Source organism: Echeneis naucrates, chromosome 16 (genome assembly GCF_900963305.1).
Source record: "Echeneis naucrates chromosome 16, fEcheNa1.1, whole genome shotgun sequence".
NCBI lineage: Eukaryota > Metazoa > Chordata > Actinopteri > Carangiformes > Echeneidae > Echeneis > Echeneis naucrates.
In genome coordinates this window covers 3,295,686-3,312,526 of record NC_042526.1, presented here as the reverse complement: position 1 = coordinate 3,312,526, position 16,841 = coordinate 3,295,686, and the positions used below count along the sequence as shown (strand labels likewise).

Below are 16,841 nucleotides of genomic sequence, written 5' to 3'. Positions count from 1 at the left end.
TGCTGAACAAACAAATTGTACTAAAACTACATTTTTAGTCATGAGTATCCAAAACATGAAAAAAAAAAAAAAAAAAAAAAAGGAACTGTGGGTTCGCTGCAGCATTTGTCAGGGTCCATTACAACATGCTTGCTTATCTGAAATGACGCACACAAACTCATTTTTCCTCTGTCAAAATGGCAGCTGATAAATTTGCAACACGGCAAAATTCACAGACATGTTTACACAGCGACGCCATGTTTACCCTCTCATCACGCCGGACTCTGCATGAATCAGATTCCTTTGGAAAACATCAGCACGCCGCCTTTGAGGGAAAATGGAGCCTTCAGGGGATCGGATATTTTTGGAAGGCATCTATTGGAGAGCACCCCAAGAGGACAAACTGTTGCGTCAGCTCGACATAGCTTGTGTGTGTGTGAGAAGGGGGGGGGTGAAACATAGCAGACAGGAAGGAGCGCCTGAATGGACACAGCTGAAAGTCGTGCTTCAGCAGCATATTCATGTGTGTATGCGTCTTTAGTCGACTCTTTGATGTACGAATCTAAAATCACAGAAACCGGCTGATCTTCCTGCTTATTATTAATTTAAACAACAATCATACGCAGCTTTAGCTTGGACCGGCCTTCGCCTGTCCCCCACATCTGCTGACAGAGCCCCCCCCCAGAAACGGTCCTGGCTTTAAGGTTCAGAAAGATGAAAAACGAACATATAATTCATTCGGATGTATTCAAACACAGCAGAACGCTGCAGATTGGAAGAAAATGAGCGCACTCAGAATATTCATCTGTAATTATTGTTATGGGCTGAGGAGAATTTGCGCGCGGCTGTATGAACTTGGAGGGCTTTATCCGTGTGGATTAGCCGTGTCGCTCCCGTGTGCAGGGTTGACTCAGGCCTACAGTATCTGGCTGTCTTCTCGCTCTGAAAGTTGTGTCCTGGCCATTTGCGGGGGAACAATGGCGTGTTGTTAGTGGGCTGTCATTGTGGTGTGTGCCTGTCAGTTTGGGTTTGGGCTGTTGTGTGGAGACATTAGAGGCTGACGGACAGCCCTAACTCCTCTCTTGGCTGGCTCTGCCTGTCTCTGGGGGTAATAACTACCCTGACACAATGGAGACTTCAGCCTGTTCCATAGACGAATGAGATGGCTTGATTGTGTACTGTACGCTGGAATGTCTGCTATTGAGCTTTAGGATTTTGTAACAGGGACTCTTCAAACTTTCCCTAATCCACCAAAGCAAAACATTCTGTGCTCACCACTAAATGAAAGATAAGATCCTGGCAGTACAGTATATTCAAATTTGACAGGCGAGGCGGATTCAAGAAAATAAACAAGGATCAGCCATCAGATGGTTTTGCAGCCGATGAGCTGTTTGTGGATGTTCACTTTACCGCCATTACGTTTTGATTAATGGACGACATAATCTGCATCCCTTGATTTAATTTCAATTTGTAGTTTTGTCCAATTGTAAATAATGCAAAACAGCACATCGTCAGCAAATCCTGACACTTAAGAAGCAAGAGCAGATAAATGGTTATAAGGAATGGACTAAAAAAGTCCACGGACATGAACTGAACTTTCCTCTGCTGAACTGCTCTGGAGATCAGACAGTGATTGCATGTTGTGCGAAGAGTGACACTATTGTCAAAGTTGTGTGTGAAGATTCAGCCGGTTGGTTTAGTTCATTATAAAGAATAGAGATGGGGGAAACACGGTGGCGCGGGTGGTTGAGTGGTTAGTGCGCCACTTCCTGGGTTCAATTCCAACCCCAGGCTGCAGGTCAATCCCCTCTCCTGTTTCCTGTCAGCCTAAAATAAAGGCATTAAAAGAATTTCATTTAACAGAAACAGCTAAGTTTGCTCTGATAGAAACGTAAAAACAATCTGCCGTAAAGATCCAGTAAAGCTTTGTGCTTCTCCAGGGGCCGTTACGAGCACATTATCTGTGCGTTATAAAGAAAATGAGCGTAAACAATTAAGTATTGAAGTAATTCACAGGCAAGCAGATTACAGACAGGATTAAATAAAGTACAGCAACTCAATATTTTAAAATATTTAGTCTCATGAGATGTTCAACACTCCAATTGAGGTGTAATTGCGTGGGGCAAGAAGTGAGGTGACACCGTGCCAGATGGGCTGTGAGAGTGAAATCACCTTCATATCATCATCAGCAGCCTTTCACATGAATGAGAGCAGAGTGTTTTCACTGGTGACGCTTCCTTCACTTCAGTGTTTGAGTCCTCGTGCTTTCGATGAGCTATTTCGATGTTAAAACATCAAAAACATGAAAGTTATCTTTGTCAGGTTTTAGATTCAAACTAAAGTGCACGCACACGCCGCCCATCTCCATCCTCTGTGGTAGCAGTTCAGACAGGGTGCACGTCCGAGTGGCGGCTGTAAAGGTGGGAGGCTGGCATGGGTCAGTAATCCCTGTCTTAGCTGAGAATCCCAACCATCCAGAGGAGCAATCAGCTGTGGTGATGTGTGGACAAAGACTTAAGGCCGACCTGCGCGCCTCTTACGCACACAGACGACAGGCTGGCTGCCAGACCGGGATGCAGGCAGGCAGGCAGGCAGGGAAGATGAGACCTGAGAGCTCTCGCTGCGATGATTTGAGTACAAGCCAGAACATTTCTGTCAGGACTTGTGCGCCGCAGGAAGACATCATGATGTTGGGAAAGTCACGAGGCAGCATTTAATAATCAGAAAAGACAGACGAGTTTGCTCTGCATGCAAATATTTAGAGTGGATGTTGAGACCACGGCCTGCTCGCTCTCACTGGTGTCGACCCGCTGAAAACAACAATCAGAATTGGTAATTGCTGCTGCGTGCGTGATACAATCATGAGCTGCATTTAAATCTCTTCGGCTGTTTGTTGTTGTTGTTGTTGTTGAAGTTCAACTTGGCCATCCGGCCGTCCATTAGATGCTCCCTGCTAAGCATGTGAACGCAAAGACTCGCCGGGCAGGAGCTGACATGCATGAGCCCGTGGAAAATATGTGTGATAAAGCTCATTTTGGAAAGCTTCAGGCACATGTGAGCACAGCGGCACGCTGAGCTGAGACTCCCAGCTACCGTCTGAAAACGGGTCTCACTGAATTCTGGCACCTCTCGCTTAACCGCCTTCAGTAACAGGTTAAAACGTGCCGAGGTCCTGAAGCTGTCAAAATAAGGTACAGATGATCAGCGCCGCGTGCTGAGAAAAGTGACGTGACAAGAAAATGTGTGTTTTCATCACCCATCATCAGCAGTTTGGGCTTCAGCACAGAAAAACAGAACAAAAAGGGTTAGAGCTCCTGAAATATCCAGGCCGGCTGCTCTCCTCGTTTCCGGTCTTTATGTGGTTTTTATTTTTTTAAACTTCATTTTTTTATTGCTAAGCTAATCAGGCACTAGCTCCTGTTTTTTAAAATACACGCACCTGACACTGCTTCATTTTCTGGTCTTCATTAAGTGAGTGAAAGTTGACTGATTCTGAACTCAAGCTGCTCGTGTCGGAAGGGTGAGATCAGACAGATAGGACTCCTTTTAATGCCACCGCTCTCTCTCATGCCAGAAACAGAACGGTGCATCTAATTAGTGATTACTTTTGAAATGTCACATTCACCTGAGAGTGTCTAATGATTGTACAAGTGGAGGTTGCAAAATGTGAAGAGCTGCGGCCCAGGAGTAAATCCTCAACCTTTTCAATGCCACAGCGTGGTGACATGGGTTGAAATAAATAATACAAAAAAAAAGAAGCTAGCTACCTCATTATTACGTCCTGTGAAATGCCACGTGCTTCCTACCAGGTGTGATCACGCTGAGATCACACAGGGAAATGTCAAGAGCTGCTGGCCAACGAGCCATTTGTATTAAATTTAAAAGAGGAAAAGTGTGATCCCACGCCGAGTCAATTACATTTTAATGAAGTTAATACAATTCTCTGCCTCCTTAGCGACTCCCACATCCGAAAAAGCTCGCCCCCACCGTGCACTCCTGCTCACCTCTAAAAAGGATTTGTCTGTTGTGTTCTCCCTCTCACTGCACGCAGTCGCTCTGCAGGCACTTCAGGGCATTGCATGTCACGGATACATCTGCTTTCAAAAACGACTTGACGTGCGACTCTTTTATGTGGGAGCTTAACATGTTTTTAAAACCCGGCTCAGCCATCAGCGCTGGTGGGAGCAGTCAGCAGCTCACCTTTTCCTTTTGAAACAGACGCACAAAAAAAAAAAATGGAGGCGTTAGTATAAAGGCAGGCGGACACACAGCCCCAGATTCTCCCCCCAAACGGCGCCTTGAGCCAAAAGCTGGGCTGCCGTGGGCCATCACCTATCAGGCCTCCCCGGGGAAGCTGCTGATATTTCCTCTGCGCAAAGCCGCACTTCTCTCCATTACAAAGCATCAGTCTGACTAAGAAAAGTTTGGAATACGTCTCTGTGTCTGCAGACATCAGTCAAGGCCACAGCAGCATTTTGCCGTTTTCTGCTTCGCTCACACAACCATCTTCTCTGCGGTCGTTTTGCGTGTGTGTTGTCTTTATTAATATTTTTTTAGAAATGTCCCCGCTCTTTCTGGACTTTCCTCCTCTTTTTTTCTCAATATTCCTTCTCAGCTCCTGTTTGTCTGTGCACAGTTCCCTCTCTCACTCTCCCTTCCTTTCTTTCTAACTTATGCTATTCCTACTCCAATCTATTTATTTCCTTCTTTTCATCCTCCTTCTGTCTTCCATGCGAATCCATAATTTTGTATGAAAGAATATTTTTAGCGACAGGAAACTTCTTGTTGCAGCTGTCTTTCTTCCATTGCCTGCATTTTCTCCTTATTTCTTTATTCCGTATTTGCATCATTTCCCTCCACCCATCTGTGCTTCCTCTCCCCTCCCTGACTAACTGACATTTTCCTTTTCTCCTCATGCTCTTGTGATCATATCAGTTTCCATCTTTTTTTTGTCCGTCTCATTTTTCCACCACCCCATTCTCTTTCTTTTTCCCCTCCTTTCTGTTTTCTTATAGTGTTTATCCCACAATTGTGTCTCTCTTTTGAAAGTCTTCATTTCAGAAAAGAGTTAGTGGGGTGCAGATGACGCAGAGAAGACGAGGAGGACAGACAACTATCCCTCACTTTCACTGGTCTCCTCAAAACACTGCAACAGGAAATTGCTGCAGATAGACATCATAAAGACACACACACACACACACACACACACACACACACCCACAACCCTCTCCCGACATCTTTATTGCTCTTCGTAGATGTCCGGATTGCACCGACAAAGAAAACAAGCTGCTCAGAGAGCACTGCTCCAAAGTTTCTGTACAGTTCCTTTCTTACGGGTGACACCTGTCAGATTAAGAGTGAAGAAAGTAATGCTAATTGATGTACTTTCTCTTCCTGAGTGTCTGTCTGCGCTCGTGTTCACAAACCGTCACTGCTTCCCCGAGATGTTTTGTCAAGCCGTCACAGCGTCTCCCCTCTGCTGAGAGAAATGTTCTTGTGCTGCTGCTCAAAAATGCCTCAGCGGGGCAATTCTTTCTCTCTCTGTGTCGGGTTGGTAGTTAGCCTGAATCGTTGTTCGACATGTGAGCAGTGAAGGGAAGCAGCTCCAGACTCTGCAGCCCCCCTTCTCTTTGTATATAAAGTGAGCTTCGCTTTGACTAAAAAAAAGGAGATGTGTAGTTTTATTTTTACTGTGTAAAATGCCTCCCAACAGTACATTATAACCTGTTTTCAGCCTGTTTGCCGCCAGGATTTAGAAACCCTTTTAGTTTTCTGATGTAAATATGGCCCATTAGTTTAAGTGAGATTTAATTAGTCTTCGCTAATGTTAATGCTAGTTTACATTTTCTGTTTTGTTGCGGCTTCTTGTTCAATGCTTTCAGTCCATAAACTGATGGGAACTAAATTGAATCAGACGCATGAAATGTTACGGAAACTTAAATATAATTCTAAAAAAATAAATAAATAAATAACAGTCTCTTCTGGCTCACAGGAAAATAATTGAAAACTGTAATGTGTTCTGTCATGATTTGTCTTGTTTTGTTATGAAAAACTGATTTTCAGAAAAAATAGTGCTCCTCATTAACTTCACGCACAAACAGCTCAACTGAATCAAAAGGAAATAGAAAGTAAAAAAAAAAAAAGGGGGGGGGGGTGTTTGTTGAGCGTCTACCATTCAAACACTCACAGGTGGACATAATTACCAGGACACGGTAGCTGCGTCATGTCGTCCGTCTGGGAAACAGCAGGTGGAAACTTTTTTATGAATAATGACACTGGCAGCAACAGCGTTTCTTGACGGAAACATGAGGAATTATTTTATTTTCATTGTGTGCTTGTTATTCATCATGTCTGATATTTATTGGTCGGAGGCGCCTTGATGCCTTACATCAGACTGACACCGCGTACTTCTCTGCCTCCAGGCGTCTACTTTTAATCAGATACACGTCATCTCAGATAAACACTGAGTAGAATTTCTTTCTTTTTTCACGGTTGCGTCAAAGACTCCCTCATTTACGTGGCTCACAGATTTTATTGTGTACATTTCGACACGTCTTGCCCTGATGTGATACGGCGGCATTTGTCAAGCAGGTCAAATACAGCAAGTAATGTGAGGGTGTTGTCCGACCACACTATATTTGGACTTCACTTGTCTCCAAGAGCGAGAGGTGGGCGGGAAATGAGAGACAGCTCAGCCCGGTGCTGGCTTCGTATGTGCGTGCGTGTCTCTAAGTGTGTTTGTGTCTTTTCTTTTGTGTACTTTGTGTGTGCACGTAGGAGTGGTTTTATGTAGCACTATCTTGGGTTCTCGCTGTGAGAGAGTGAGAGGTAGTTAAGTCAGAGAGCAGTTGATGACAATGGGACACACACACACACACAAAAATGGTCCTGGGGGATATTTGGAAAGCTTCTGGCGGCTGACAGACTGACAGCGTCTCACAACTGACTCTAATTGGCTGCAAGTTTCAGGAGGGAGACAACTGGACGAATGAATCAGAGGATGAAGACGGAGACAGCCTGTCTCTCCTTTTAAAGATCATTACTTTTCATTTCTCCCTCACACCTCAGCTTTCTAGTTCTAATTAATGGCTCTCTCCTGCTTCTGTGGGAAAGGAGAACAAATCACAGTGAAAAGAAATCTGTTGTTCGTTGAATTCAGACGTTTAATGCTGCAGCCTTATAGATATCGAGGCCTGAAAGCTCCGTCAGGAGGAATATTTGAGGCGGCATCGCTGCGAGCGCAATCGATGAAAACCTGCAAGAGCGGATGGGAAATATTGTAAATTCAAATAAAGACACAATTGTGTGAGTGCGGAACGATCCGCTGCGAGATGAAAAGCAGACCTAAAACTTTCCCAGAGGTTGATCGAGCATGAACTGAAGTTAATGCAGAGAGAGAAACAGCCTTTCACATGGCCAACATTTAGCAGATTCTTTTGGTACTTCGATCTTTTTTTTTTTTTTTTGCTTGTTTTGTGTTTTTCTTGTTCAGATGCGATGTAATTGGTGCCCCACGTGGTTGTGATCTGAAAAGAGATTAGAGACCACTTGCACAAATGAATTACATCATCTCAGATGTCGTGCACACTGATTAGACGAATTACTGGTGATTGCTGATGATTCTGTAGTAAACGTCTGTTCTTCATGCTTTACTGAGGAAATGGAACCTATTGGTTATTGTGACCCGTAGCTCCGTTTTGTTGATAAGTGGCTGTCATTTTAAATCAAAGTAGCAGTTTATGACAAACCTGAACATAAGTGGGCTTTCCTGTGGTAACTACGGCAACAATGGTGGAATTGCCGCTGTAGGTGCAGTTCCCGCGTTTGTTATGGCTCCCGTGACGATCTGGGTCCGATGCAGCGGCCGTCCATGCAGGTGCTCGGTTGCTCCAAGGACAGAAATCTTAAGTTTATGTTTTTTTGGATAATGTGCTTTCATGAGACACCACCTAGCAGCGCTTACATAAACATGGCCGCATGGTTATTTCCATTTAGGGTAAAGCTGAGACAGTAAAACGCTCTTCGCTGATCAAGAGAAAGAAAGAAATTTAAAACTGTACTCTTTTATTTATTTTTTTTGCCACAGAAAGACTCAATACTCCTGAGAAAACCGGGTCTTATTGCTGATAAACGACTTTTTCTTCAGCAGCTGACAGCTAACATTAACTTTTACCATGTTTTTCTTAGAAGGAGACGTACAGTTTTCTTTTGAAGCTTTTTACAGAATAATGCCTCATACTTCATATACAGCAAAAGACATAGCTGTTGACTAAAAGCTACCAAGTCGTGGAGCTGGATCACTCTCAGTGGGTTTAGAAATTTTAGACACGAAACTTTGTCTCAGTGGTTTGTGAGACAGACCTGGAAGCAATAACTACAAATGGGAGTTATAGCCGGCAGCGTCTACCAGAGCCATGGGGACGCTACGAACTGATGTGCCTCCCTCCAACACTCCCGGGCTAAATTACAAAATATCATTTGGACTATTCATGATAAGATATTTTCAAGGATATATAGGAGCTAACATAAATGGGATTTATTTCTTATCTATGGTGATCATAAGCAATGCATCCTAATGTTTTCTTCCGAATCACTGCGAGTCAGTTCTGCATTTGTTTTCGAAAACATTATCATATCTCTGCATGAATATTTTAGCGGTTATAATCACTGTGAGATTGATGCCAAATGTCATTTCAAAATTAGTGCAGTTAGTTGATTTTTGTCAAAGGAAAGTAAATGAAGACGTTTTTACCGCTTTTTATTGCTTTGTTACTGATTATTACTGAGTAACCTTACATCTTCCACGCTGAGAACATAAACGTCACATGGCCATGAGAATATATGAGATATAGGAGGGAAAGTACGCTGTGTATTAATTAAATTCCTCCCTTTAAATGGCAACATCTTGGCCCCGGTGCATGTGTGGGCGTGTAATTACGTTGACAGTGATAACCAAAACTGCAATCTCCTTAATGTAGCTTCTCTGAGATGCAGAAAGATTCTTTTTTATTTTTTTTTTTTAGATCTTTTTTTTCCGCCTGTAACATTCAGCCTCTCTGTTTCCCTGTCGATCATTAACGTGCTTGGCCTGGTGTGGCCATTAATGCAAGCTGCTGCGACATTTAGTTAAAAAAAAAAAGACATACATAGTTAAAAAAAAACATGATCAAAACAGGAAGGAAAAAACAGGCAGCTGGTGGAGAAGAAACAGATTGGTGTGTATGTCGGGCGCTAATGAGGGAAAGAACAGGTGAACGTCGGGGAGGAGAAGCAGCAGCCACATTTCTGCTGACGTGTGTGAGAGCATGAATTAGAACAACTGAATGGGACGCACAAAGGACGCAGGTGAGGAAGGGAAGATGGCCGCCGTGCAAAGAGTCAGAGTGACAGGTTTATCGAGCCGCCTTAATGAGTCGTGGCCAAAGCCGTAAGTCTGGCAACGGAAAGCTTTTTCCTTCAGCTGGAAGAATAAATTAAGGTGTGTTTTTCTGGAAATATTGAAAAATAAAAAATAAATAAAAAACAAACAAAAGATCTGCTCAAAGCAAACACATGTATTCATCACACAACAGCAGGAGTGATGCATCTGGGGTTTTGCTGCCGTGTGTGTAATTTTACACGTAGATGACATAGCTGCATAAATAATTTAAACCCCCAGACAGAAACAGTGGTCTCTGTAAACATCAGTCTGGAGTTTTATTCCACGCTGCTCAAAGTGCGACCTGACACCTAAACTCCAGAGAGTTCTTTGTTTTTTTTTTTTTATCTTTTATCTAAATGGTATTGAAACGATCTGCTGTGAAGAGCGTGTTCCTCAGAATGCTTTTAAATTGCACATCTGAGGCAGTTTTCCTTCACCGCTCCAATTTGTAAATGTGCACCATCCGATGGATCAGCGGGGCCCATCTGTTCCCTGCAGGTAGCTCCAAGTCGACGCCGCACCTGACTCAGATAATACGTGGGGCGGCCCGAGCCACGCTGAAAAACAAAAGAAAAAGAAGTGAAGGCTCGGGATAAAAGAGGCACTAAAAAAAATGATGAGTCTGAATAAAAACACGCTCAGTGACTTCAGTAGATTGTGTTAACCCGATTTTCTTTTGGCTCAGAACAGCTCAGCTCCCCTCTGATACTGCGCACACTGACGGGACTTCTTTAAATTATACATATATATAAAAAGTTTAACTGTTTGCAGCAGCATGAGTGTAATTTGCCTTTTTGCAGCTAATCTTGGTTTTCTACGACGTCCCAGCAGGTGCTGCACCAACGTCAGCTCCATTTTGGAGGCCACCTGTAGTGATGGTCTTAATTGGAGGGGTGGAGGTTTACGTTTGTGGAGACCACGACTCTCCTCCCTGCTGCTTTTAAAAGGGATGAACGGAGCTCAAGTGATTGCTCATTAAGAAGTTCACCTTAACGTCACCTGCTGACACCACACACCCCCCACCCCCCGTTTTTTTTTTTTTTTTTTTTTTTAACTCTGCTCCTTCTGCGCCCAAATTGAATCCTGATGGGGGAACGATTCCCCCTGCGGAAAGAACAGACGGATCAAAACTTGAAAAGTGAAACACAAACTTTTTTTTTTTTTTTTTTTTTTTAAACAGCTGTACTCACCGACATGAGATATTTCTTTCCTTTATCCTCCTTCAGAGTAAAGCAGCACGCATCAGAGGAGGTTGGAAAGCTTTCATGTGCAGCTTATGGATATCACCACTCCGGCTTTTGGCTGCTGAAATTCAGACTTGTTACTTATCGCTTTCCTAACTGCTGGATGAAGCTTCCAGCAGGAATAGTTTTCTGTAAAGCTTTAAAATGCTTTCGGTGCAGAATCCTGAGACTACCTGAGACATGTTTATCTTATTTTCAGGCAGATTACTAGAATGTCCAAATAGGACCAAGAGGGTTTAGAACTCCATCATGCCGTCAGACTGGATGATGACATCTCTTATTATTACTCATCTCATGTCTCGGTCCAGCTTTCATGGAGGGACTTCATTTAACCTCAGATGCTTTCAAAGTTCAGCAGCCGTCGCCTCTTCGCAGCGGAGGGATTACTGTTGGCTCTGTAGCGGCACCCCTTAATGACACATGCATCCGTTGAATTATTCGCCATCACGTATTGTAATGCTGTCTTTGACTATATAGATTCGACTTAACTGATCTTATAAAAGCCACAATGAAATTCTGTCCGTGAAGAGAATGCGATAGCAGAGTCAAACGAACAAACCGGGGGAAGTGATGAATTAGATGAACAGAATTGTGGTTGTAATACGTCTTGCCCAGTCATAAATGTTTAATAAGGTATTTCAGAATGCACAGCGCTGACAGAAAGTGGTGTCCAGAATGGATCGGTTTTACTCTGGGCTAAAGATCCCCTGTCAGCAAATCAATGGAGGAGATTGAGGCTGTAGCAAGGCAGTTTGTTTGGCTGGCTGGCACCGCGGGGCCTGTCTTGTCCTTGGCATGCCTTACTTTGTTTTATTTATTTATTTATTTATTTTTTTTTTTTTGGGGGGGGGGGGGGTCATTTTACTTCTCTCACAGGATTTCCTTTTCCTTCTTTGGAGTGAAGGGTGATGAAAGGATCTTGCTGAAAAACGGAAAAAGTTGAAGACAAAAGAGAAGGGGAACAGAGGTCGCTGAATTTTCGAGTTTGCCGACTTGATAATGAAATGGAGACAATTCTGCTTGACAGGAGAGTAAACAGAAAGCAGTTTTCTCCTAACTCCCCTAAGATGCTGACTGGACAGGAGGGCATCATTTTCAAAACCCTTGCTTTGTCTCTCCATTTACCTTTTCATTCATTTGATATATTTTTTACGGTCCTTTCCTAGTTGTGCTGTCATAACAAATATTTTTTAATCTCAGAGTTTCTCCAGAGGTGGTGCAGTTATCAGGGCTCCTTTCAGTTGTTCCTCTTTCAGTCACGCAGAAAAATGTTTGAAAGTTGAGCTCAGTCAGAAAAAAAAAGAAGAGATTTTTGCGTCATAGAGAAACATCAATCGTGCTTTGTGACTGTTTCACATACTCAGTGGGTTCTGACTGATTGCTCAACAGGAAGTCCAGCTCTCGTTCCTCCAATTCTTTTTTTGCCGCTTGTGGTTGTGTATAGAATTGATAAGATGCATCGATGTGTGGAAATCGTGTGCCTCCATTTCAACAGCTTTTAATTTATATCCTGGAGAAAGTGGCATCATTCCATTGGCTGCGCGTTGTAACTCGTCTCAAGTAGCCTCAACAGAAGGCAGACGGACAATAAAGAGTGTTTTTATAAACCCAATAAAGATCCCAAATGAAATCTTCGGAGCACTGGGGTGTGGTAACAAGTGTCATAATGCGGGTGAAGGGTGCCAATGTGGCAGTTGTGAGGTGCATAACTAAAAATCAAGATCGAACCAAGAGAGAAGGAGGGGGGTTCACCTATGAATCCTGAATCGCAGGCCTACTGGGATCCACAGCAGCTGCAGATCTACAGGACACGGCTTCCTGTAAAAGTTCTGCTCGGTCTAAATGTGCGTGTCTGCTGTGCACCGAAGTAAAAGTTCAACTTATGTTGTCCTATTGAAGGATTTGTATTTTTTTGTTGTTGTTGCTTTAATTCGTCACGTCTCCAGGTCAGATCGGAGGCCGCGGCTAGCCTCACAGGAGGAAAAGAGGTGGCAGGGACGAGTGCGTTTCCACCTCCGGAGGCAGCTGTTGATGTGTAAATAAAAGCTTCTGGAGTGATAAGCTAAGCGCTGCTAATGAAAAGGTTATTCAGCAATACACAAAACACACGAAGAGCGACTTTAAATGGTTTATTCGGTGAAATCTCAGAGTCAGCTTTCACAACTGCGTGACAAACTAATAAGCAAATAACACAATTGACAGCTCCAGATCGGCTTCTGCTGGCGTTTTGATTGTTTTATGAAGAATGTGTTTCTAAGGTGAAGAATAAAGCGCTCAGTCTCAGCTACCATCTTTCTTCTGAGTCCACTTGTGATATCACATCTACGTTTTCCATAGTTAGTATTGATCCTGCGTGAATAAATAGAGAAATGACTGCGTGCCTTCACTCCCTCTTTGTCAATACAGCACACCGCTCACTGTTCCCTTCCCACGGGGAACGCCATTGCGGTTCTCCATCTGTTTCTACGTGTGTGTGTGTTGATCAGAAGCCCCGGCTGAGCTCTAAGAAGCGAGCCTACACCTGTTGTTTATGTCGGCTCGTGGCGGCTCATTTGGAGTTGGGTCAGGATTATGTGGCCCGCCATCCCTTCTACCCGCTCATCAAAAATCCAAATCTCGTCCCCAACTATCTCTGGATCCGATCCGATTCTGTCTTTCAGTTTTAAAAGAATAAGAAGATTGTGTCTTTGCTTCCCAACGGTGATTTTTGGATCTCATTAGAGTAGAAGAGGAGAGATTAAGCGTTGGCCTAAAGGGGCGTGTTCGCGTTCTGTCGGCTGTCACATGGACGAGAGATACCAAGATGGAAATATTACCTTGGTTCTCGCTGGAAACACAAATAAACACGCCCTGTTCAGTAGCTTGTTAACTTCTAACGCATACCAGGTGGCCATGTTTGGGAGCTTTATAACGAGGCTGCTTTTTTAATGCTCACCGGACCTTTAATCCCCCAAATGCTCGTCAATTACACACAATCTGTTTTGTTCGTATCCTCCTCACTTTTCTCATCTCCTTTCCTCTCCACGCCTCCCTGCTCTCTTTCCTTCCTTCCTAACCTGGCCGTCAGCACTTTTTAGACCCCGTCTGCTCATTCTTTCCTCGGTTCAGGCGTAAACACCTAATGAAGTGTACGAAGAGCGGCATCTGGCTTCGATTGCTGCTGTGTTAGGAGTTGCCCGGCAGTCTTGTTCGCCAGCTTCGTGAACGCTCCCACCTACCAGTCAGTTGGCTTTCTTCTCAGAGTCGTTTCCATCTAAATGTCTCATCCCATCGTCCAGGAAGCTCGGATGTTGTGTCAGGAACAGATTTACTGTCCGCCACCCTGGAGACTCTGGAGATTGTGTTATTTGCTCAGCTCAGGCGATTAAGAGATTCCTCACTCTGCTCACAGTTACGGCAGAATTTTTATTTCCATATATGTCCATAATTACGAAGTTCACATATTTTGTAAGAAAATCCTCCACTTCAGAACACTTGGTGTTAACATACGGTGCAGAGCATAATTTCTTATTAAATCTTTCTGTGTTTCTTCCCCTTTATATGACCAAACATTTTATGCTTGTGTCTAGAATACAGCTACGTATTACCTTCATTGTCAACAAATAAAATGAAGTCATGTTTTATGTAACTAAAGATTGATTCTTGGAGAGATATTAATACACTCTTTTATTGCTGCCAAAGTAATTGAAGAGGGGGGCAGAATTTGTTTCCACTGAATTATATCTTGATCAGTAATGGACTATGAAAAGACTACAGATCAGCCGCAGCAGCTTTCTTTGTCCTGATGTGCTGTGAATTTATGTTATTATTAACATTTGTATCACCTGCTGCTGCCTGAACTGCTGCTACGCTCTCTCTCTCTTTGCCTTGTGGGCGTTGTCGTGTGCTTTCTGTGCATCCATAATGATATTTCTCATATCGCTTCATCTCCCTTCGCTGGGCAGGAACAAATTTAATGCCTCCTACTGGATATTTTGCATTGAAAATATTTTGACTAATAGCGGCGCTTTTCTCAGATTAAGTAAAAAAAAAATGTGCAGTGAACATTTTCCAAGATCAATATATTGTTTTTTACTTTAGATTTTTTTTTTATTATTATTATTTTTTTGGCTTGAACTGTACCAGTGGACTCTAATCCAACACCAGAATGCTGTCCAGACGCAGACCAAATCCTGACTGTACAATGAGCTGATGCCTTATTAAATCAGGAGCTAAATGCATGTAGAACACAATAGCAAAGTCAATAAAAACTTTGATGCACTGCACCATTTTCTTCATACATTTGTGCTGAAGAATCTACAGCTCTCAGCAGCTCTGTGAGGCACAGGAGAGCCATCCAACAATTTTATGCCAGTTGTCTCAGCACTACCTCGTTTGGCGTCATGGCCAAGCGAGGTAGTGCAGATGTTCCAATCTCCAGAGTATAAGAGAGACATTTTTCGGTCTTCGGGCTCTGCGCGTCAGCACATTTAATTTAAAATAAAATAATGGATGCTACAGTGAAGCACCAAGTCTCAGACTAAACTTACATCAGCAAGAGCAAGAAATATGTTGGAGGTATAGCCCTTCAAATACATATTACCCCGAGTTTCAGCATTCAGAATTTATTTTACCGACCTATGTCGAACGAAATCGGATAATTTACATTATGTGGAAAAGCTTTGTGTCAGTGACTGAAGTCTACACATCACCACACGCTTTGTTTCTCCCCTGCTGATTCCTTCTCAGGTCACGCTCAGGTCTTTGTTATGAGTTTCTCTGCCTTTAGTCTGGCCTTTAATGTGTGTCTGCATCCTTTGTTGGACTGCAATAAGTTGAACGACTTTGAATCCAATCAAAGATCTCTGGAAAGACCTGAACGTGGCCGTCCGCTGATTGAGCCCAACCAGCCTCATAAAGCTTAATGGGGTTTGCAGAAATGAAAGCAGGAGAACTTTCTCACGGTGTCTTTCTTTTGGTTACTATCAACACGGGTTACAGCGCAGATCAATCAGTATATCCGTCTTCTCCGCTGAAGCTGGAGTAACGAGTCTGGTTGGGTTGATATTTTCAAAGCACCGTTGAGTATATCACATATACGCTCTTTGACATACAACACGGAGCTGTGCCATCAGGATGGAGGTCGACTGTTTTTGTTCCTGTTTTCATCATCAGGATTCCTCTGGTGCAGAAAATCGCTGCTTAATCATTTCATGAAAACAATTCTCGGAAACTTTGGATGGAACTACAGAAACAGTCGAACCAAAGGCAGCAGAATTCAACATTTGTGAAACAAGAGTGTTTGCATAAAACTTTATGCAGCAATCCATCCAAGTGTTGCCGTTTCAGCCTGCGTAAACTCGGGAGCCGCCTGACGGTGTCATTTCACTGTCAGCTGGAGCTCTCCACCACTGCGGCGGGCAAAAAGGGAAGCAGAGCCACCAGTGGTCACTTTGGCAAACCCAACACAGCCTCAAACCCAGCACACAAATTTATTATATATATTTATTTTGCTTCTTTTGGCCAATTCTCACCCAAAAAAAAAAAAAAAATGTCATTCTGCCCTTCGTCCTCCTGTGCTTTCTTTCTCCAGCCTTCTGCTCCTTTTGCTGTTATTCTTCTGATAAACACTTAACCAAGCGGATGTTGGATGATGGGGTGTAATCAGCCCCCCCCCCCCCCCCCCACGAGCTCCACCTCAGCACCAGGTATCACTGCTGCATTTACCGTGCGACAAGCAGCTTGACACCGTTTCACGTCCCTCTTCATCAGGGACGCTGGAGCTGGTTATACTTTGGTGTAATCAGTTGTGTTCAACACACCAATTGAGCCCCGTGACAAGACAATTACCACGAGCTCCCCGGGGAGACGTGCAGCGCTCCCCACTACACGTCTCCACGCAAAGGTTGTAGCTGCAGTTGCCCCGATGGGACACAGATTCTTATTACTGTCAATCTCATAATCAGAGATTCTCTCTGACTGTTATTAGAGACGTGGGTGTGGATGCAGAGGGGAGGGCTCATAAACATCATAAACAGAACCATCATCAGTCCGCACTGCATTAGCTCAATTCTTAGATGTGATATAAATCATTTGTATGTGAGATAATGATTATGACAGATGTTGCAGTTAATTTGAACAGTCAGGCTTAAAATAATGTCAGAGCGCGATTGGTTAGTTTAACAATCAGCTGATAAATATTCAAAGTTAAATAACCC

At 43.4% G+C, this 16,841-nt stretch overlaps 1 protein-coding gene across 2 annotated transcripts in view; it reads left to right on the top strand.

Annotated features, from left to right (window-relative positions):
• LOC115056034 (spondin-1-like) overlaps positions 1 to 16,841 on the top strand; it is a 66,684-nt gene that overhangs the window by 24,405 nt on the left and 25,438 nt on the right. The window lies entirely within an intron of this gene.